The sequence below is a fragment of the Atta colombica genome, unplaced genomic scaffold (genome assembly GCF_001594045.1).
Source record: "Atta colombica isolate Treedump-2 unplaced genomic scaffold, Acol1.0 scaffold20, whole genome shotgun sequence".
NCBI lineage: Eukaryota > Metazoa > Arthropoda > Insecta > Hymenoptera > Formicidae > Atta > Atta colombica.
In genome coordinates, this window is record NW_017259294.1 from 247,155 (window position 1) to 270,589 (window position 23,435).

The 23,435-nt window shown below is 31.4% G+C and overlaps 1 protein-coding gene across 1 annotated transcript in view; it reads right to left on the bottom strand.

The window, feature by feature from the left end:
* LOC108687088 (cilia- and flagella-associated protein 58-like) overlaps nucleotides 1-23,435 on the bottom strand; it is a 383,240-nt gene that overhangs the window by 225,211 nt on the left and 134,594 nt on the right. The gene's annotated exons all lie outside the window — the stretch shown is intronic.

Genomic DNA, 23,435 nt, shown 5'->3' on the forward strand with positions numbered 1-23,435 from the left:
TAAACATGATTAATAAAGTGTTTCAACATTATTATATACGTTTGAAACAACCTAACATTTTGCGCGGACTTAGCTCATCCTCTGCTTAAAAAGTTAGATAAAATCAGATAGGAAAAAAATCTATCTGATTAAATCGTTTTTGGTTCGTGAATTTCAGATTATTTGTCTAAAATATCTGATAGATTTTCTATATTTCTCTATCATTTTTGTCGCACGGTTTAAACAATTTCGTTTTGAATCAATTTCTGGTCATGTTTTATCATAATTACTAGTATTGTACGTAAATTTCATATTATTTTTAAAAAAGTTTTTTATAATTATTAAAATACTGTTCTTATTTTTTTATTATTCTTTTGTAGAATTAATTTATATTTTCACATCCAATTTATTAATTACAATTACATGTATCGGAAATTTATAATTTCTGAAAACGCATATCAGAATCAACGGGATACTAAGACCTACAGGGTGATAGTATAACTCTAACGCTGGGCTATAATCGCATGCTTGTCTGGATACTTTAGCATGTGATAGTTATAGAGACATTTCTGGATTAAGTTACATAGGTTCTAAACATTGCATCATATTTATTATGTACTTTAAGTATCTTTTTTAATCATAAATTTTAGATTATTTACCCGATATAAATTTTCTATATTTCTCTATTATTTTAATCATATAGCTTCATTATCGTTTTTAAATAACTTCCATCTGGCTACGTTTTATGAAAATTAATAATTAATAATATGCTATCATATTTTTGAATCATAAATTTCAGATTACTTATCTAAAATGTTTGATAGATTTTCTATATTTCTGTATATTTTGTCATCTCAGATGATATGTTTTCAATAAATTTCTAACAAAATTCAAATTTAATAAAAATTCAAAATTAATAACATTCTTTCATTTTTTTATTTTTAATTCGTAAATTGTAGAATCTAAAATTTAATTTGTCTTTAATCGTAATAGTAATTTATGATTAAAAACATGAAAGAATATTACTAATTATAAAAATACGACTAAAATAATTGATTAAAACCGACCGATTTAAATTGTATGATAAGTTGTATGGAAATAAAGAAAATGTGTTGCATACTTTAAACGAGTAATTTGATATTTAAAATTTAAAAACATGATAGCATATTATTAAATATATCAGTTTAAGAATAAAATTGAGCTCTCGAGATTAACAATAAAATATATTAACAAAATATATTAACAGACAGGCAATTGAAAGCAAAACTTAAGACGCAGTAATTAAAGCATTGTATATTAACAATGTATTTCAAATTTCTTTACATCAATATGATGAAATCGGACGTTTCGGCTCAATTCGAGCCATTATCAGCGATGTCCAAATAACATTAATAATAATTCTCGATAAGATCCAAAGCTAAAGATCCGCAGCAAAAGGAGCCTCTTCAAATTCAAACTTGAGAAGCATTATTGTCAATTAGTTGAATAGCTAAATGATCACTAAAGAATCAATAATTTTTATTAAGACAATGGCAAACTAAGCATAATCAAAGAACTCATCCACTGCGAACTGTGATCCATATATCAAAATCTTTTATAGAAACGCATGAATACAGATAGATCGTTAAGAGGACTATATCGAACACATATCTATGTTCAAATGAAAATAATAGTATAAAATATATAAGGTTGAGCATTATATCAAATCAAAACAAATAGATGTGAAGATAGAGTCAAACAGTTTTAAAATTAAAAAGTACACAGAAAGTCATCTGAAGTAATATTAATTTTTTCATTATAGAATCACATTTTGTTTACAATGTTCACATAAGCATAGTGTAGAAACTCAGTGTCAGATTTTAAATTCAAACTATACTCTTGCGAATTAATGTGGAGCATTTCAGACACGAGTTTTTTTCCAAAATATCTCTCCTTATCCAGGATGTTTACGTTTTCCCAATTGAAATTATGTGCGTACTCCAACCTATGTTCTGTGATAACTGATGGATTGCTGATTTTCTTATTAATATTATTACGGTGTTCAGCACTCCTAACACAAAAACTTAACTGTGTAATCTACATACGAGGCATTACAGTTCCTATAGCAAATCTTATATACTATATTCTTATTACTTCCATGTGGAAGTACATCTTTTTGAGATTTAATGATCCCATCAAGTTTATTTAAAATAAACCATACTCACTTAAAATTTTTAGTGATGTTTTTAAATTTATCATAAAGATGTGGCAGAAATGGAATTGTGAACCACGTAGTTATCTTTTCATTGTTAGTAGTGTCGAGAGCAGCCTGCCTCAGTGTCTTATGTTTCAGTAAAAATCTCAATCGCAAATTTATCATGTCGAAAATAAACTTCATGGGATAATCATTTTTCAAAAAGATATTAACAATAAATCTCAGATTATCTTTATATACTTCGGATGTGATAATAGTATCATTTTATCTACAACATTATTAAAACACCTCTTTTTTGTGGGAAGAAGAAGTGGGGAGATAAGAAACTAAGATATCTCCTCGAAAAAGTTGGTCCACACGTTCAATTCTAATGTACTGTTGTCATTAATGATTGTGACATCCAAAAAATTTAATCTATTTCTTCCAATTTTTAAATTATAACCTCGGATGTGATTAAACACTTCTAAAAACCTATAGATCAATTGTGAAGTGCAGCAATAGCAATGTCATCAACATATCTAAAAAAGAAGGATAGTTCAATTCCAAACCTTTCCAACGCATTCATTTCCAGATCTTGCATAACTAAATTTGCAATGATAAGAAACAATGGCCCATAAAATTCCAAAATTCTGTCTGTAAATCTTGTCAAAGGCAAAAAAAGTTGATTCCAATAATTCTAATGCATATATAAATTCATTTTATACTACATGTTCGTGAAATAAAATGCTACCTATCGGAGACACTTTTTAAGGCCAAATCTAATAGTATGTTTGTGAGAAGTGAAATTACATCTAAAGAAATTAACGAATACTATTATCAAGTTTTTATCCATTCAGTTTTTGTACTAATTTAAAATTATTTTCAATGTGGTTAGCCATGGCTAGTTTTGGAATTCTGTCATGTAGAATGTGATGTAAGAGGTTTGCTAATCTATATGGATTATCAATTGATGAAATAATCATCCTTAAAAGAACCCCTAATTTGTGAATTTTTGGAAATCCATAGGCCAACGGCAATACTACATCACTGCAATATGTCATTGAGTCAATATATCCTTCTTTTAACTAATACATCAATAGTTATTGTTTGTATTAACGTACAACGCTTTAATTACTGCGTTTTAATTTTTGCTCTCAATTGCCTGTCTATCAATATATTTTTTATTGTTAATCTTGAGAGCTCAATTCTATTCTTAAACTTATATAAAGAATCTTTCAATAAGGACGCTCGATTTTTAAATGTAAATAGAACAAGTTGTGTGTGAGTTATCCATTCAATTTTTTTTTTATTTGAAAGAATATTTTATATTAAGTACAGAATATAACGTCGCTCAAATGTCCGCCGCGGCTTCGCTTGGTGACACGTATTCGGGCGGTCCAATTTTCGATGACTTTCTCGCATAAATCTGGCTGAATTTGCTGGATGGCGTTTGTTATGTTGACTTTGAGAGAATTGTTTGCGGTTTATTCGTATAGACTTACGATTTAAGATAGCCCCAAAGGAAGAAGTCTAAAGGCGTTAAATCACACGATCTCGATGTTCACGTCGCCGCCGCGCGAGATAACCATGCCCTCAAATCGTGCAGAATGTTCATCGTGGCATGCGGTATGTGGCACGTAGCGCCATCTTGTTGGAATCACATGTTATCAGTATCCATATCATCCATTTTAGGCCACAAGAAGTTGCTTATCGATCTGTAGCGTTCGCCGTTGACGGTTATGGCAACGCTTGCTTCGTTTTGGAAGAAGTACGAACCGATGATTCTGTCAGATCAAAATCCGTATCAAACAGTGACTTTCTCGGGATGCATTTGGATCTCGCGTGGATTGGTATCGTCCCAAATTCGACAATTTTGCTTGTTCACATATCCATTCATCCAAAAATGGGCCTCATCCCTAAAGATGATTTGTTTGGCGAAATTTGGTTAACTTCCAACTGTTCCAGAACCCAATTAGCGAATCACACTGTGTTATCTATGGTCATTTACCTTAAGTTCCTGGGTCAGTTGAATTTATAGGGATACAGATCCAAGTCCCGACGCAAAATTCGCCAAGTTGAAGAAAGGTCAAGTTCTTGTGAACAACGAGAGATTAACCGTCTCGGGTTTTCCCATATACTCTCACACAGCAGCGATGTTTCCTTGCGTTTCGACGTACTGGTGTTGGCTGATTATTTATCGAACTAGTTGACTCGAATTTAGAAACTGGTTAACTACCAAACGTCGAATAGTCGACTCGGCAGGACGGTTGTGGCGAGGATAAAAATCACGTAATGCGAACGTTTCTCGAACGAATAATAAAATTTTATGAATTGCACAACACTATCTGATCTTCCATGGTGATTTGCCATACATTACCAAACAATTCACAACAAATTTGACAGATGTCACTTTAACAACATGGTTACTATGATCTAAATTTCGAGCGTCCCTATTGAAAGACCCTATATTTGAACTTATGCCGAAACAATATCTGTCGAATGCCTTCTTGTATAAAGAGCTTTTTTAATTTTATATGTATAATGTTCGGGATGATCCCGATTATTAGGTGTACAACTTTGCTTCCGCTGTTTTCCTATAGATGGTTTTAGCGGTAAGTGGTAGTCGAAATAAATAGATCATAGACGTCATACAATAAACTTGGGCATCTGTCAACATAACCCCATAGAAACATTAGTCGATTTGTGTCTGCATCATAAAGTTATTCTCGATTGAAAATGTCAGTTTACGAGTCAAATTCTCGTCATTTGCGGGAGGTTTTAATTTTTTGCTTCAATATGAAGAAATCTGCGGATAAGGCTCATCGAATGCTCTCAAATACTTATGGTGAGGCCGCTATTAGTGAAAGAACGTGTCGTAAGTGGTTTCAACGCTTCAAGAACGGTGATTTTGACGTCCAAGATGCTCTGTATTTGGTGGGACCAGCTCGGCGTAGTGTATTATGAACTATTAAAACCAACTGAAACACAGGCGATCGGTATCGAACGCAATTGATGCGTTTGAGCCGAGCATTGAAAGACAAACGGCCGCAATACAACGAGAGACACGATAAAGTGATTTTGCAGCTCGACTCTATGTTGCGAAAGTGGTCAAGACATACTTGGAAACGTTGAAATGGGAAGTCCTACCCCACCCGCCGTATTCTCCAGACGTTGCTCCCTCTGACTATCACTTGTTTCGATCAATGGCTTGACCACCACTTCCGGTCTTATGGAGAAGTAAAAAATTAGATCGATTCGTGGATAGCCTCAAAAGATGACAGTTTTTTCGACGCGGGATTCGCTACCCGAAAGATGGGAGAAAGTAGTGGCCAGCGATGGACAATACTTTGAATCATAAATGTATAACTAGTTTTTTACAATAAAGCCTCGAATTTCGGAAAAAAAATGGCGGAAGCAAAGTTGTACACGTAATACTTCATGTAATATCTCTTTTAATTTAATTTTAAATAAACGTTTTGATCTTGTATATCTGCTTCTTATTCCTACTCTCCCCACCCTCATTTAGATTTTCTCTCGTATTACAGACTTAGATAATGTACATTAAATACATAAAATATAGAAAAAAATTTTTTTAAAGTAATGCTCGAAGACATCGCGCCAATTGAACATGTTTGTTCTTGTTTTACCTTTCCCATTCTTCCTAGCAAAAAGTAAGACTCTCTCTGGACTCCCTAATTTTCATATAAGATCTCATAAATAAAAACACACAAACGTCAACGTCGGAGACATTGTGCCAACAACAAAAATGATCGTCATAAAATCGCCGCTATTCATGCCTAGTGTTCGTACTCTGTCCTCACGACAAAAATTACAGACCCACACAATCTCCACTCACCATTTTTTCGGACTTTACCCTCTATTTTGTCAAAGGTCCTCTATCACCTCCCTTCTCCTATCACCTCGCGAATATACAATGCGAGCTAATCAGATTTTTAGGCAAGTATAGGATGAACCAATCAGAATACATTATTTAATTACCCTATTACCCTCACCCTTCATTCCTCAACCAATCAGAGCACGCCCTTTTCCTGACTGATCTAGGCCCATGGCGCCGAAGGGAAACGTGGAGTCTATTTTGACACCTCATACTACTTACATACTATTGGCATTATAATGTATTTTAATTAATTAATATAAACGCTGAGTATATGAGAGTCAATAGATTTTTCTTGTGAGATAGTAGAATGCGCATGTTGATCCATTAGTGATTATTAATCCCCTTATCGTAAAGTGTTTCCAAATTCTATTACAATTTGTAATTGTTAGTTATAAATCTATTTTTTCCTACAGGTAAATTTCGTAAATAGTAAAACGTTTGCTTGACGTACGTTTACATGAATGCAGTAAAAGTTACAGTTTTTCGATGAAGAATTATACAATCTTTGTAATTTGATTTTATAATTTTTTAAGGATGGAAGAAATTTCCTTAAATTATGCTTGTTAAATGAATTTTAATGTTACTCTATGTTCTGTCCTTTTATATTTATATTTGTTAAAAGACTTATTTGGAAAAGGAGGAAAAACAAAAAAAGGATAGGAAAAGGATTGTAAATAGAAAATTATATGTTAGTGAGTAAGAGTAATTCTGATAGCTTATCAGTGTCACTTTGCTTCAAATCTGACTTTTATTTCTTTGTATGTATCATCTTGGAAATGGTTCTCTTGTAATATGAGGATTCTGAATCTAGGATTAAAACATTATCCCAATCTAAGACATGATGGCTTCATTCAAATGATGGCTAGAAACTACGGATAATAAATTTGTAGTTTATTAATATCTGCTTTATGCTTTTAGTTTTCTTTTAGTTTGTCCCACATACGAAGAATCGCAGTCTGTACAGTTTATCTTATATATTACATTACTCTTATCTTATTTTTTTAAAACATCTTTCCCGGTTTTAATAAACTCATGTAATTTATTTGTAGGTTTGTATGAAATATTAAGATCAAATTTGTAAGATAATCTTTTAAATTTTTCTGAAATTCTATTATAGTAAGGAATTGTAAAAAACTTTTTTAAATTGTGATTATCGGCTGTGTCATTACCTTGATTGTTATTTTTTTCTTTTCGGGTTATGTTTATGTGACAATGATTTTATTCTGTTGTTAATTGTTATGGAGAAAATGAAATCTAACGATAGTTATTATCGATTAGTATCTTTATCAAGTTAGTAATATTATTTTCATGGAATTGAGGATGTGACAAAAATAGAATCCGATCGAATTGATTCGTTATCACTGCCTTTTTATGATTTATAGGATGGTTAGAAAGAAAATTTAGATATCTTCCTGAATTAGTAGGTTTTTTGTAAAGTCAAATATGATTCTTCCATCCTCAACAATTTTACGTCAAGAAAATTGATGCTCCTGTTTTCCCCATAATCCACTGTAAATTTTATTCGTTGTGAGAGTTATAAATTTATCAAGAATTACTTTAATTTGATCTTCTGTTGCTAATATGATATCATAGCGATAATAAATCGGAATGAATGTTATGGAAGCATCAATCTCTAGATCACTTAATGTTTGTGATGATAGGGGATAACGGAGATCCCATGAGCAAACCAAATATTTGCTTATAAATTATGTTATTTAAAGTAAAGAAGTAAAATTGAATATAAAAGATATTGCAATTATAAATTCATTTAATTAATTTTAGTATTATTGCTTATGGAAATCCATCGTTTTTTCAAACTTTTTATAGCTAAGTCCATAGATATATTCGTGTATATCGGTATTCGTCTATATCGAAAGATATTACAATATAATTAGGTGAGTCAAATGATAATCCGTTCAGATTATTCACCAGTTCGAAATTATCTTTAACATAACTGAAACTTTTCTTAATGCTGCTACCTATAATATCTTTAATGTATATTGCAAATGAATAAGTAGGTATTGATGCAACTTACAATCAATCTTAATGGATTACCTTCTTTGTGTATTTTGGACAATCCATAGGATCTCGACAAAACTCCATCTGATTTGTACATTTTTTTATATGTGTTTTGATTTATGTAATCTTTGTTTTCCCATCTCGTCAATATCGTAATTCTATGGTCATTTTGTTTGTTGGATCCTTATTAACATTTATAAGTGTCTTTGTCAGATAAAATAATTTTCATATTTTTATTGTAAGCAACTAAGTTTAAAATTTTTGTTTTTCCTCCTTCTCCAAATAAGTCTTCTAACAAATATAAATATAAAAGGACAGAACACAGAGTAACATTAAAATTCATTTAATAAGCATAACTCAAGGAAATTTCTTTCATCCTTGAAAAATTATAAAATCAAATTACAATTGTATAATTCATCGAAAAACTGTAACTTCTACTGCATTCATGTAAAGGTACGTCAAGCAAAGATTTTACGAAATTTATCTGTAGAGAAAATTGGATTTATAATAACTAACAATTGCAAATTGTAATAGAATTTGGAAACTCTTTATGATAAGGGGATTAATAATCACTAACTGATCAACATTCTACTATCTCACAAGAAAAATCTATTGATTCTCATACATGCAACGTTTATATTAATTAACTAAAATACATTATAATGACTTACATTTTTTTCTCTTGCGAAAATTAGAATTTATCGTATTTCCGAATTAAATCTATATAACATATCGAGGAAGGCCGAATATCGGCCGAAATGTTTATGTAATTGTTAAGGTTCTCAAATAGATCGCAACTAATAATCTGTTTATTTGACCGTGCTCCTTATTTAACCTTGTATATTATCAAGCCATTATCACCATTAAGTTATATTTACAATATATATTTATACTTCATAGAATGATTTTTAGACATTGGATCTAGATGATCAATATGCAAATCATTAAATGATTTATCCTCTTTGGGAATACTATGAACAATCCTTCCACCTTGCCTGAAACGAAAAAAACATTACATTTTAGATAAGTTTTAATGTCCTCAACTTTCTCTCTCATTTGTAGAAACCAATAACTCGAATATTTTCTAATACTTAATAAGTTCGACATGGCCTAACTCGTCATGAGATATTTATGCATTATTTTATTTTCTATAGAAGGAAAATTAAACGTGATCTTTCATTTTTCTGTAAACTATTCCGTCATGCATTTCGAATAAATAATCATCCTTTTTCTCTAATTCTTCGCGTAGTTTAACAATGTTTTCATCAGTGTCTTTACTCAAGACTAGGTTCCGATCAAAAGAATTATTTTCTAACGTGAGTATATTTACATTCTTACTTAATGCGTTTATGTGTGACATTCTGGTTCCCGATCACTCAAGATTATAATCATAAGCTTGCTTTTCAAGAATCCATCGAGCAATTCATTTGTATTCTTCTTATTTACCGTCTGTGCAAGAGCTTTACAATCGGTAACAATTTTAAACTTTATTCCTTGTAAGTATATGTGAAACCGTTTCAATGTATAAATAATCGCAAGAGTTTCCAACTCGAAACTATGATATTTTGATAGAGTTGTTCTTTTCAAAAAATAAAAAATTGGATGGAATTTACGATCTGCTTTTTTCTGCACTAAAATAGTGCCAAAATCTAAAGTGCTAGCACAATGGAGTTCAGTCTCAGCAAGAAGTGAATAAATTGAAAGGACCGGCGCATTAATTAATCTGTCTTTAAACATCTGAAACGCATTACATTCATTTTTCTCATAATGAAATAGAATGTCTTTTTTAACTAAATCATTCAGTGTTTAGCTACAAATGAAAAGTTTTCCATGAATTTCCGAAAATAAGAATCTAGGAAACTTTAAACTTCATGAACATTATGTGGTTCCGGAAAATTGTGTACCGCAATTATACCGCGTACGGCAGTGCCGTATATCTTCTTCTGAAACAGTGTAACCTAAATGCTCTAATTTAGTCTACAGAAACCTACATTTGTCTAAGTTGTAATATGTTTTCAACCAATAAATGAAATATTTCTTTAAGTATTGCGAAATGATATCGCATAGTTGCTGTAGCAATTAAGAAGTTGTCTAAATAAACCGCAACATCCCCGGATTCTATCAGTTCGCGAAAAATTTCTGTGACAAAACGTTGAAACTTCAGGGATACTCCTTTAAGACCGAAGGATATTTTAAGAAACTCGCACTGGCCCAAAGGTGTAACAAACAATATTAACTTTATCGAATCCTCATGCATATTCACATGAAAGAATCTGTCTTTGAGGTCCAAGGATGTAAGATCTTTTCCCTCCTAAAAGATCTAGTTGATCTTTTAATGATAAAAGGAGGTTGTCAAGTGCCATAATCTTATTAATCCTAAAATCAACATATTTAATTATAATCTTAATTTACCATTCCGTTTTTTAGTTAAGATTGACGCGTATTTTGATTCGCTTGGTCTAATCCCGCTTTTTGCCATTGTTCTAAAATGACTTTTAATTTCGCTTTTTCGTCATAAGATAACCTACGGGGAGTACAACTAAAAGATTTATTGTTGGTTAATATAAGTTTTATGACATTCTCAGTTTTAGACTTCTCCAATCTAGGAAGTTCAACATATCATTCATCAAATCAATTACACATTATTATTCATCGAAACAATTTACACAATTGATGTTTAATTGTACTCGGCATACTATCATTAATTATAATTTTTTGTGAGTCTTGTACATTATTACATTCTTCTACTATATTTCAATGGCTAAAGTTTTATTAACTTTCTTTATAATATTTTCGAAGTTTTTACAAAATCTCTATCAAATACTAAAGAAATACTCATTGTCTCATTTCCCACAACGTAAACGTTAAGTGGAATTCGCTCCCTTTCAAAACAATCTGTATAGAAATTAGATCTGAAGCATTTAATTTACTGTTGTTAACCACATGTGGATTAAAACCATGTAGAAATTAATGGAGTCTATAGGAAACATAGTCTTTAAATTAGCATCCTTAACATGTTTTTCCTTAATAAAACTAATAGAACTGCATCAATTAATGAAACTAATTATTATAAATATATTATAAATATTATTATTATAACGAATTCGAATCTTTAGTATTCGCTGAAACTCATTCTTAAGTTGGAAGTCGGCGTAACGTATTTCTTCTTTTGGAGTGTTGCATTATCCGGAGATGTTCAAATTGTTCGCAATGATAACACGAATCTCTTTCACGTTTAGGACGTTTACATTCCGTTGCAAAATGGTCAACTTCATTACAATTGAAGCATGATTTCTCACCTTCACGCCTTCCTTTAATTCCTTTTCCTTCTCTTTCTCTTTCTCGGACTGATGATTCATTTTATTTCCGAACATGTTGCTTTTCAAGGTTCTTCAAAAATGCTTTAAATATTGTAATTCAGTTGCAGTGACGTTGGATACCAGCTTGAGCCTGTAGGGAGCCTGTTCATTTCTGGAATTCCACTAAATAATCAATTAATTCATCTTCAAAAATCGGAATCAAATTTCCTAACGTAATATTCATGCAAATATTCAGCGAAAGTTTCAGATGTTCTCCATTTTCTTTCCTCGAATCGAAATTGTAATTTATTAAGTCGTAAATCATTTTCCGTAATTCTCGTAATAAATCCTCAGCACTTAATTCTACACAATCGGTTTTTGAATAATACCATTTTAACTTATTACATATTATAGTCTTTTTCTCTGTATCATCTAAATTATCATATAGATTCGTATTAAGCTTAACCTTTCCCAAGAATCATAATCTCTACCATTATCGTCAAACTCTCCTATTAAATTTTTTATATCCTTCAATCTCATATTATTTCATCGTTTGAATCTTCGCTATTCGTCGATTGACTAACATGTAATCATTCTATCTCTCTCGCAAGAACTGTAACTTACGTTCCGCTAAATCTCTTTTGCGGCGTAACTTCCATATCACGTTGCGTAAGATTTGATGTGCTTATCGGAGCTTGAATGATATGTCGTTGCCCATCCTCTGCCAAAGTGTATGTTTCTTCTACATGTTCATCTGACTCTTCATATTGCTCGACTGCATCTATATTACCATCATCTCCTGCGTCTAAATATCTCTTCATAAGTTCGATCTTGTGCCTGTTGACGTAAAGCCCATTTCGCGTAATGCTTTAAATCCGTTGCTCTGAGTGTACCCTTAATTGCGTTGTCTATCATAATTACGGTCGATCTGCTTTCATAAATTGTAGTGATTACATCCTCAAAAACGAAATTTACAAGGGCTCCTGACTAGATATCGTTTTTTCGGTTCCAATGAAAGGCTTAACTTTAGGAACGCATACAAAGCTTTATTTTTTAAGCGTAATGGTTTCACAAAATAGCTTTAAAATGTCATAACATATCATATTAAATCAATAATTTCAACGTCAAAGCACACTTTTGCGCTTAGTTTCACAACATACATTGTTTTAAATCGAGGAATAGTTTACAATATTTTCTGTAACTTCTATATATATGAATCAAAATTCAATTTTTATTTAAGAAAAACTTATGTTAAATACATTTCTTTCTTTATGGATCTAAATCCGGAGTTAAATTCAAATCCGAATCTGAATTTAGATCCGGATCCAAATTCAGATCCGCGGATCCGAATAATCCAGATATCCGGATTACCCGAATAATTTTGAGTTCCGGATTGGAATCGATTTCGGATATCTGAATACTTAGAAGCTCTAGTAAACAGTAAAGAAACAAAAAAATCATTTTCGGCCATATTTTAATTAAAAATTGAGAAAGTTTTTGTCGTAATCAACGGTATCATTTATTATTAAATACGGCCCTTTTCAAATCTATTTTGAACCATTTCAAAGCGATTTTTTTTTTCCGGAGATATACCAATTCGAAGTTCGATAAATTGTACATCGTAGGAGCTTAATCTTTAACAAAATAACTGTCGGAACCATTCCTTATAAATTTTTATGGGCTTTGAATATGTTGTAGAGTATAAGAAAATATTAGATCTATATTTTTTTTATCAGCATATCTCAAGATTTAGGGGATGAAAATTGATTGAGGGAAAGTTAAAAATTTGATATTTAAAAAAAGTGAATACACCATTATATAGAGCACAAAATATTACAAAACTTTTGTATTAAACATTTTTTAATATATCGCATAGTTTCGAAGATATTTATAATACTAAAAATGATAAAATCCATTTTTTCTGAGTGGAGTGTTTCGAACTGTTGGAACTGTTCCTTACTGATTTTGATGGATTTTGAATATGTTATAGAGTATAAAAAAAATATTAGATCTATATTTTTTTTATCAGCGTATCTTAAGATAATTTAAGGGCTGGAAAAAATGGATTATCGTTTTTAACAAATATCTTCGAAACTCTATATATATATCAAAAAAATACAAAAGTTTAATACAAAAGTTTTATAGTATTTTATGCTCTATATAATGGTGTATTCACTTTTTTTAAATATCAAATTTTTTAATTTTCTAAAAAGTAATTCAATGCTCAATTAAATAAATTAAAATAATCCGTTAAAGGATTCAGAGCACAAGCAAGATATTCTTCGCTATTGTAATAAATTACTAAACATTATATTTAACTAATCAAAATACAGACATTTCAATCGACTTTCCATCGGTCATTTTCAATGTTACTACCACTAATGTTACTAAAAAATATATATATTTATAAATGGGTAAATGGGTAAATGGGTATTTTTTTTATTTATAAATGGGTTTATAAATGGGTAAATATTTTTTTATATTCTACAACATATCCAAAACCCATCAAAATCGGTGAGGGATGGCTTCGACGGTTCCCTTGTAAAACAAAGCGGGTGCCTCCCCGGTCAGTGAAGGCAAGGTGAATGACTCCCTGGCCAATTAAGTTGCTTTTACAATGATTTGTGAAATCTTTTTCTTTTTTCATCAAAACTACGTAAATTACAATATCGTTTGTGTGATGCGTTCTTCTCATCACGTTTCAAACTCCTGCAGTAGTTTAACATTCTGGTTGAATTCCACCTTCTTTCAGTCTCCTTCATATCTTGGAATCTTTCTCCTTGTTCTTCATTGACATCTCCCAGATTTACGGGAAAAAAGTCCAAATGAGAATAAAGAAAATGCAGTTTTACTACACTCATGTTACAACATAATTTCTTGAAGTTAACTAGCATGATTTGAACTAGATTTGTAATTAGCTTCTTTTCGATTCCCTAAAAATCCTTTAATGACTACTTTGAAACTTAACCATCATTTTCTCATTGACGGACATTGTTTTCGCAAAATGTTCATTCTTCATTATTCTAATATGGCCAACAAAAATACCTTCTTTAATTTTCGCTTCACTTAAAGATGGAAACTGTTATTACAAATATCAAAAACAATTTCTCTCTCGGTCCAATGCTTCTACAAACTGCTTCATCAGTCCAAGCTTTATATGCAGGGGAGGCAACAGAACATTGTTTCAGTCGATTAGCGGTTATTGAGTAATATTATGCGAATCTATTTCTAGTTTTTCTTTCAATGGCCAATTTTTTTTTATTCAGTGTAGGTCTTTCGCTCTGCTGTCTTACTCGCATATAAAGTACGGGAATTCAGTATAACCTGTTTGTTGTCCAAGAATTATTTCAATAGCTTTTAAATCACTACAAACTTTCCATTTATATTCATCATACTGTATTGAACTGAAAAATTAAATTCATGTTGTGTACGACTCCTTCAGATGCGCCGAATAAACAATGGGAATAAATGTATACCTATTGTCATTATGTAAAAGCACATCTTTCAAGCTTTTTTTTCGAAGAATCTATGAAAAATCTCCAATCTGCATTATTAAACTTAATATTAACTTCTATATTTATCCAACAAACTCGAGACATCATTACAAAATACTAAAGAATCCTTTTCGGTGAAAAACTATGAAAATTCTTTTTCACAGAACCTATATCACGAAAAGCATGTTTTTAGAAGAAGATTACACTCTTTCAACCTAAAGCCTAAAAGTTCAGCTCTTTCTTTCGATAGATCTAAATCCCTGACTAAATCATTCAACTTGTTACAATCTAACCGCAGAGTCATCTCTTTAAATCATACATAACATTGTCATCCTCATTAATAGCTTGTTCCTCATATTGAAAATTTTTCCATTTTTGAAGAAACAGGATCCATGGATTAATGGATTAATGGATCCATGGAGGATCTTGGAATAAGCTTTGTTACGGATCTGGATATTTTATAAAATCTTTATTCGTATTATTGTAACTAAATACATTGCATAAGTAGAAGTAGTACTCATCGTGATTTTTTGGTTCTTGCCAGATCATCGGTATACTGAAATGGAAATATTTTGGTTTATCAATATACGATATGATCTTAAAATTTCCACACAAGATTTGCATGATTTGTGCGGAACCCAACTCTTATCCTGCTACGCAATTCCACGATGAAAGTATCATAATACCTCTCTTTTAATGAATCAGTTATAGAAAGTAAATTCTTCGAGAGCATATATTTTCCACAAAAATAGCAGAACCGATTAGAATCATTGACCTTCTTAGACTCATGAAAAAATCAGCAAAAGATCTTTGAAAGATCTTTGAAAAAATATATAAAAACTGCAAGTGAATATATGAACGTTACAAATTTTCCAGAAAACAAAGACTGAAAAGGAGCAATAGATGAACGAAAAATGAAAAATGTTGGAATAGATACGACCGATACGGATCAATGTACTACGTAGAGTATTGGGCTCGAAATGCGCATTATAATGGAGTTAAATATATTTCTCTAAGAAAGACCTGTTTATAAATAGAGATGGATCACGATGTGTCCAGATGCCATTTATCCCCACTCCAAGCCCCGCGCGCCGCGAGAAATAGAGCTGCGCGCCGCGAGAAGCAGTGGCGTTTGAAGTATTACAATTCTCGCAGATTTAAAAATATTCTATGACAAAAGGTAGAAGAGTCAGCTAATCTATCCAGAAATATCACCATTTGTTCTAATACGGTATAGAGATTAGGTTCCTATAATGTATAATTTATTGAACTTCGAATGGGTATATCTCCGGAAAAAAAATCGCTTTGAAATGGTTTAAAATGAATTTTGAAGGAGCTATATAGTAGTAAATGATACCATTGATTAGACGACAAAAATTTTTTCAATTCTTAATTGAATTTCAAATATGGCCGAAAATGATTTTTTTGGCAGTTTTGAGTTAAGATATCTCGAAATTTTGATAGAGCAATTCTGAAGCCGGATTTGAATTCAGCGCGAAAAATTAAGTAAGTAAAAATTGTTAAATCTCAATCAACAAAACCATGCAAAAATTTTGTATGTATAATTATATATAAAATTGTATAATTATGTATGAGCAATTTTTTTTACATTTCTTCAAATTTAATTTTTTCTAAAAAAACAATGCGAAAATTATCTCTAATTATTTGTTTATATTTTCACATTATTATTATTATTTTTGTTATACTAAAAAGTAATTTTACAAAAGAAAAAAGAATATATGAACATGTGTGAATTATTATTATATTTCATATAATTATACATGTTTATGAATATTTATGCGTGTTTATGTATATTTATTCATATTTATGTGGTACATATTTATACATGAAAAATTTTTTATCGGGCGTTATACAAGTAGATAATACTTTGTGTGGAAGTCGCATACTCTTAGTAGGAAGGGAAATAAGGTGGACCCAGTACTACCAGATTCCGATTTGCGTTATCATTTCGTAATGCGTCGTATGGGAAGAACAGGTAGTTGCAAAACTCCAAAGAGAGCCGGAACAAAATAAAGAAGATTATACACACTATGGTATAGAATTTAATCGTTGGCACCTTCATTAGCCTATGATTCTTAGTGGTTCTGTATAGATTGTTTATTTTTATTTTTTATTTTTATGATTTTGAATCTGTTCAATTTGATTTAATAAATATAAATGATATATAGGATGATCCGAATTTAAATGAGAGAAAAACTTTGGATTTGAAGGTGTAGAGGATTGATAAACTAAGAAAAAATGTCCTTCAATGATACATTCGTTTGTTTGGTCTTGGAAAAAGACAAAACGTAGTTTTCATTTTTTTTACTTATTTATTACTTATTGTTCGAGAGCGCGCAACAAACACGGATAAAGAGAGCAGACGAATGTTACTGATGTAACGCCACGAAAAAAGACACAAAGTTTACAGATTTATGCACAGTACAAATTTTATACTCAGTTCACTATAATTGAATTTTAGACGGAACAAACTCACAACGAAAATACGTAAAACGTACTTTTCGGCGGTTTTATCTCAGTGGTTTTCTCGGCGGATATTAACTAAAAGAGAGAGGTGATGATAGCTGATTCGCCTTTTTATCAGCCTGGTAAGACAAGGCGCTTTCTCGTTAATTTTCAATGAGAAAGCTCTAAAATTAAAAATTTGAGGCGCCAAGAGCGATTGGCAGTTCAGGGCCTCCTTCGCGAAAAAGAGCCTTGTGATCATGCGCGCAAGAAACTCCGCGAACGGAGATTGATGGTGAGATTGTTGTTAGTCGCTGAGATGCACTCTCACCGTCTATTAAACTTGAGTAGCCGTTAGGTAGCTGTATGTATTAGTAGTTAGTTAGGTAGCTGTATGTATTAGTTCAAAATGTTGACCTCCTTCAAACACTGATCTGGTGAACATAATGACTCGTCAATCCGGCACTCTTCTGTCTGAAAATCGGCGTGCATACTTTCACATTGACTCTGAAGCATTATTGGTGAAATCACAAAAACAATTGTATTCCGCTTTGAAAAGGATAGTATTCCGAAAATTACGTTTATCTTTTTTCATAATTTTCTCTAAAACTGAACAAAAACAAACATATATCCAAAGAATTTTTTCTTAGTTTATCGATTCCCTACAAGCTCCCAAAGTTTGACCATTTAAATATGAGACATACTGTGTGTGTGCGTGCGTGCGTGTGTATTAGACTGACAAGAAAAAAATTTTTTTAATCGGCCTCTCAGCTCAAAAACTTCCATTTCATGCCAAAAGAACACTTTAAAATTTTTATCGAAAATTATTAAGATTTAGAAGTCGCTAGTGAACGATTTTTAAATAAAAATTTCGATTTTCCTTGATTTGATTTGATGCAAAAATTTTTTAATCTTTAAATTTTTTAATGTGGAATTTTAAATCCGAAAAATGTGATACTGTATGCTTTTTTGCCTTGTTCTCTAAACGCAATACAATAATTTATTCACGATATACACCTTAAGAAATACAGTCCAATTAATATGAAAATGACAAAATTTCGAGGTCAAAATTTCATGGTCGATTTTATCAAGGTTTCAAGCATTTAAATGGATCGTTACTTCCCTCAAATTGTAAGTTCTGTTTATCCAGAACAAAATCCAATTGGAATTTTCTCGAGACCTCCTATAAAGCCTTTAAAAGTTGCATTTAACTGGATTATAAAATGTTTTTATAGATAGAAAAAATTTTTTTACAAGTTGTAAAGTATATCGCTTTGTAGTTTGACATCCTCAAATCAAATGTCTCAATTGACAATAAAAACTCTTTATTAGAAAATGAAATGAGTACATAATAAAAAGAAAGAATTTAATTAATTGAAATGAACTATATATTATACAGAATGATTCAAAACAACAAAATAACAAAAATTTGTTCTTAAAGGAACATTGTTGCAGATCTGCTTTTTTTAAACTTCGCGCGTATATTTTTGTATGTGATCTAATACGTGTTCATGTGTTTGTAATTCCGCGCGCATTTAAAGCCAACGTTCACTGGAAAAGCATTGCCAGGATAACGAAACGGTGTTGTCTTAATAACTGGCGATAGGAATGACCATCTTTCTAAAGAAAATTGTTCTGCTGTCTCCTTTCCGCACGTGTACACGCGTTGGAGTTTGCTCTAAGTTACTTAAGAAAGTTGTTTCATCAAAGAAAGTTGCTTATAATTTGGATTAAAGAATCTGATTACACTTTTAGGATCTTAAATTTTGCATCCACTAGCCTTAAATAGTTAGCTAGCTGGAATCAATAATCCGGAGGATATTCTTATAATTGCAGGACACTATTACAGCCTTTTTTCCTAAACGAAATCTTTGATCTTTTTGCCATCAACCAAAGTGAATATCTTTCAGGACCGAAACTAATTAAGAAAATAATTAAGGATAGAAAGATACTAGAGTATTTTTCTTTGTTTTAATATTAAGTAGTTTATGTTTAACCTACGATTCTAACAAACTTTAAATATTCCGTTCCGCAGATTTATTCTATTGATTTTGCATTACTACAATTTTCTTAAGAATTCACTTTATTACTCATTATTAAATATTACAGCTAAATTCCTTCATATATTTAATATAATTTCTTGAAAAACTCCATATTTAATTTAATATAACATATATCAAACTTCTGAAATTTAAATATATCATTAAGATTTATTTTCATGCAATTTTCACTTATTATCAAATCAGATCGAAGGTGTATTATTTGTCAACCAACATTAACATAAATATATAAACTAATTCCACTGGGTATATCCGGATTGAAGAGGCAAAACGAGCTGAGAAAGAGGGGTTGGGGGGGAAGCATAGAGCAAGAGGCGCGCGGGCTGAGACTTTGGTTCCCGACGAAAACGCCTATTATTATGCGCGAATTTTATTCACTAGCGGCAAGCGTTCGTGACTCTTTTCGGGACTCGACGAATCACCAAAATGCCGAGCAAAGGCGGTGATGTTGCTCTCGCTTTTGCGAGAATAGTCATCAACCAGAATCCTTATGGAAGGGGCAAGGAGGCGGAAGAGAGAAGACGTAGCAAGATGAAAATAATGAATTGCGATCTGTTTTATAATATTTAGCTAGTTTTATTTTGACATCGCAAGATTCGACGGAGATGACTCAGCAAGGATTTGCCCGTGATCAATCGGAGCAGCGTGGGAATCTGTATCGGAATAACGGAGGTATCAGGCGAAAGGAATCCTTGGACCTGGCGCGGCATGCACTCATAGTCAGAGTCGAGGGATCCTCAAGAGGCGCCGGAGTAAATGGGTCCGCAGTGAGCTCGGCAGGAGGCTCAAGTTCCGAAAACGGCCGGTTCGAAATCCTCGTGTGCGTAGAAGGACTTCACTAATCGGCGAAGTTGGCGCGAGTTATCGCGATAGCGGGAATCACAACAATCCTTTGTAATTATGGAGTCAGCAAGATTAAATTTAATAATTACACGCTGCTTGCTTGGACTAATTTATTATCAATAAAGAAATAATAACGCAACAGACTCGGCCTTATTCTTGACCGCAAATTCGTTAATCATTATTACATAAAGGTTACAAGATTTCGAGAGCTTCTAATGAGTCTCTACGACGTATTTAAAGCTATAATAGACTGAATGTAAGAGATTGGATATAAGAGACTGAATGAACGATAATTAAATAAAATTCAAGACAATGACAGCAAAATCAATTAAAAACAAAGTCTGAAGGGCTAATATTCCGCGAGAATTTTGTAAATACTATACTGTATTGTCATTATGAATTCGACTTAAATTCCGCTGTAGTCCATGGACTCAGCCGCGAAGAACGATTTACAGCAAAAGAAAAAAAAATAGATAGAACTTTGCAGATGTGTACAAGTATCTCGATTAGTAAAGCGCTTATAAATCGGAATTGCACTTGGGACTTAGCCACGGACCTCAATTTGAGCGCGAAAAGTTAAAGATAATGAGTTGTTGCCAAACCTCGCGGCGAATAATTCTATATTCGTAACACGGAATAAAACTATCATAAAATAATTAAATCGAAGACACGATCCGAGTTGTACGATATATGTATCGAAAATGAGCAGCAGGCCTTGCCGGCTCGCTTTATATACAGGAGCAGCGTCTCATGGTAAGGGGGTGATGCTGTGTATCATGCCGCGATGCCATGATCTTTTCATGAATTCGATTTGAATGTTAAATTTTATCAGGTGATGCATGGGTTGCGTCTCGCTCATGCACGATTTCATAGCGCCTTCATTTTTGCTCCTCTCTCTACTTATGCAGCTGCGCACTGCAATTGTTAGTTTTTGCATGTGTCTCTTCGTATCTAGTAGCATGGAGACTGCTCAGCTGTTCTCAATTACAATATTTTATGTTTCCGTTAATCGTCGTGTGTTCATAGTGATTCCGCTCCGATCTTCTTGTGTTTGTTTTGCTTCTTGGATCTTGTCCTTGGATGAATGCCCTTGTAAATTTTAATTGTGTAGTTTTGTGTTAACAGTTGTCAGTTGTCATTATTTAAAAGGAATGATTTTTGTGCTGCTGTATAAATGGTCAGAATTGAATTATTTATGTAATCGTATAATGGCTCAGGTGTTCACTACTTTATTATAATGCGCGAGGAAAGAATGTTTGCTATCCACGCGCTGAGCGTGGGCGTCAGCGTAGCGCTTAACTCATGTTCGCTACAGCGTTGTCAGCGCTTGCCATTACTATGGTTATGGCCGGTCTTATTTTGAGAAAATTTGATAGCCAGACGTTACACCAATATTAATTTAATACTAATTTATTCTTAAATATTAAATATTTGTTACATCTGGTTTATTTGAGTGACAATTCCTAAATCAGCATAGATAATATTTCAGTTTATAATAAAACGTCTTTAGAATATTTTAAAATCCAAAATGTTTAAATCATTTACAAATTAATAAATTTCGATCTGGTTAAAATATTATTTAGAATATTAGTTACTAATTAATTGCGACAATAATACTTTTTTTATGTAATCTTCCTGCCATTATTATTCAATCATATTATAATTAACTTTCCATTATATCCTCATTAAACCCATTTGCGATACAAAACTTATAAATACAAGATTTTATTATTCAAAGACATTCGTCGAATCTTTTCTTATTCATTATATATATAAAATTAATTCAATCGCTATCGAACAGACATATTTTTGTTCGTATTTTGAAACAATTTTTTCTTTGGTAAAAATTTGTCGGAAACTTAGTTTTTAAAATATTTCTTAGTAATAAGGCTTAATAATAAGGCTAAAAGTTAAAAAAACAAAAAAAAATGGTTCAATTACATAGTTAATGTAGAATATAAGTAACATAAATATTGGAATATAAGTAAAGAAAAACAATTATATCCTTCAATTAAGATTTAATGCAATATGCTAGCAATAAAGAAATCGATGTTTTGATCGAATTATTAATGTTAAAAACATATAGAATATTACAAACGGTAAAAGCAGAACATATATAATATAATATAAATTTATACTTCGGTGTCTCTAACAAATGATGGTAATCCTGTTCGCAGGTATATTATAGCTCGGAGATAGTCATCGCATGATAATAGATGATGTCGTCAATCATTAAATAGTTTGAAATATATCCTTTAATATAATGTAAAATTGAAGAGTGAACGTACGCAATTGAATTTTGTCCTATAGGCAAGATTTAATGTACAAGAATTATGTCAGTGAGAAATTATTGATACAATTAAAAACAAAGAAATTAATAAGAATAGCAAAAGAGATAATATAATACAGTGAGATAATACAATGCAAACATTAATAAAAATTAATTTTGTATAATGTATATCTATATATTATATAAAATTATAATTTAGTAACAGCTAAAATTAATAGGAATAAACCTTAATGTAAAAACGAAGTTAGTTCAATAAAAAATGAAATATGTTTCTGTCGCAGAAAATTGATTAGAATTAGAGACAATGCGATAAGAGTAAAAATAATGTATTGTCTCTTCGGTGTTATAAGTTGTGAAATTAAAAATTGAAATAAAGAGAAGGAAGGGAAAGATTTGGTTAAAAAGTAGTGGGAAGTGAGAAATTAAGAGGGAATAGAAATGTAGACAAAGGCGGAAGGGAAGAGGATGTACCTGTAGCTAATATTCGGATAATGATTCTGTATCATTTTGTTTGTTTTTATCTTTTTATGTGAATCATTTTAAATATCAATCTCTTATTGTAAAAAGATTCACTGTTTAAAATCTTACTTCATTCCATTTGAAATTGTGATTGAAATTGATACGGTGGTTGGATATGACAGATGAAGAACCAATTCTAATTTATCTTTTCCTCTCTTTATATATATTTATATAATACTTTTTAAAGTGTTGATTATGGAAAATGTTGATTTACAATGAAACATGTTGGATGAAAATTTGGATGTAAATGAAAACTTTCGGAGGTAGTGACATAAGAAACTGTGAACATTTTTTCTTTGATTTGTAGATTATGTGTGATATATTTATTTTGTATATAAAATATTTTAAATGCTGATCTATTGTAGAAAAAATAAGAGAGAGGATAAAAAGAGAGA